This window comes from Cotesia glomerata, unplaced genomic scaffold (genome assembly GCF_020080835.1).
Source record: "Cotesia glomerata isolate CgM1 unplaced genomic scaffold, MPM_Cglom_v2.3 scaffold_19, whole genome shotgun sequence".
NCBI lineage: Eukaryota > Metazoa > Arthropoda > Insecta > Hymenoptera > Braconidae > Cotesia > Cotesia glomerata.
In genome coordinates this window covers 86,368-87,272 of record NW_025402330.1, presented here as the reverse complement: position 1 = coordinate 87,272, position 905 = coordinate 86,368, and the positions used below count along the sequence as shown (strand labels likewise).

The following is a 905-nucleotide window of genomic DNA, read 5'->3' as shown; positions in this document are numbered from 1 at the left end:
CTAATAGACGTTTTATTTAGAATAATCAAACAAAGTTTAGTTCTACTAACTGAGAAAAGCCTTTGTTTTCCTTTTTTTTTGGTGTCATCCTTCTCACCGGATACTACTATATACTACGGTTGGTCGTCTCACTTTCTCAGACAGCTCCTATTTCTCGACGAGAAGCGACGCTAAGTTACTGGGCACTGAGTAACTGATAAGAAGTTGCCGATCAGCATTATTCGGGTACCCTATAAATATAAAATAAAAGTAAAAACGATCTATCCATCCATATAATATTATAAATAGTTTAATACACTAAATTTCACAGCACTTACCAGAAGAAACTGGTTTAGAACGATTAAACTCAAATTCCATTAAAGCAACCCGTAACCTTCCTAGCTCTGATAGATTAGGAGCAAAGAACTCCCGATGAACACCCGGGTCTCCCAACATGTGACGGGTGAAGAACAGAGTGAATTTAGTAACTTCAGGCCCTGCGGGCTCAAAAAGAACCAACCACTCACGGGCAAAATCTAAAGCCTTACCCGGAGTTAAAGGCGCCTGCATATTTCGCAAAAGGCCAATTCCACATCGGAGGCCCTATAACAAAATTAAATAAATATATAAAGAATACAAGTAAACAAAATTATATATACTTGAATAGTATTACCTGTTCCCCAAAAACCGCGGTAAGATACTGATACCACGTCCCATAATTTTCAAAATTTCGACCAGTGGGATACATGATGAAACGCTTCTTCTTCTTAACTGTGCTCAATGACGACGTTCGAACAATACTGTTGCTATCATAATTCTCTTTCTACTTCCTTACACTGATACTCGACACCTTGCCATAACTAGTTTCACTAATACACTTATTCGCTATACTGCAATGAGCGGAAGATTACGAATATTTAAATCAA

General features: G+C 37.7%; 1 long non-coding RNA gene across 1 annotated transcript; it reads right to left on the bottom strand.

Annotated features, from left to right (window-relative positions):
* On the bottom strand, positions 1 to 478 carry LOC123274039. Its single transcript, XR_006511432.1, has 2 exons — positions 318 to 478; positions 1 to 230 (listed from the first exon to the last, which is right to left on the bottom strand). It is a non-coding gene; the product is annotated as an uncharacterized LOC123274039 (long non-coding RNA).
* Between the last annotated feature and the right edge of the window lie 427 nt (positions 479 to 905).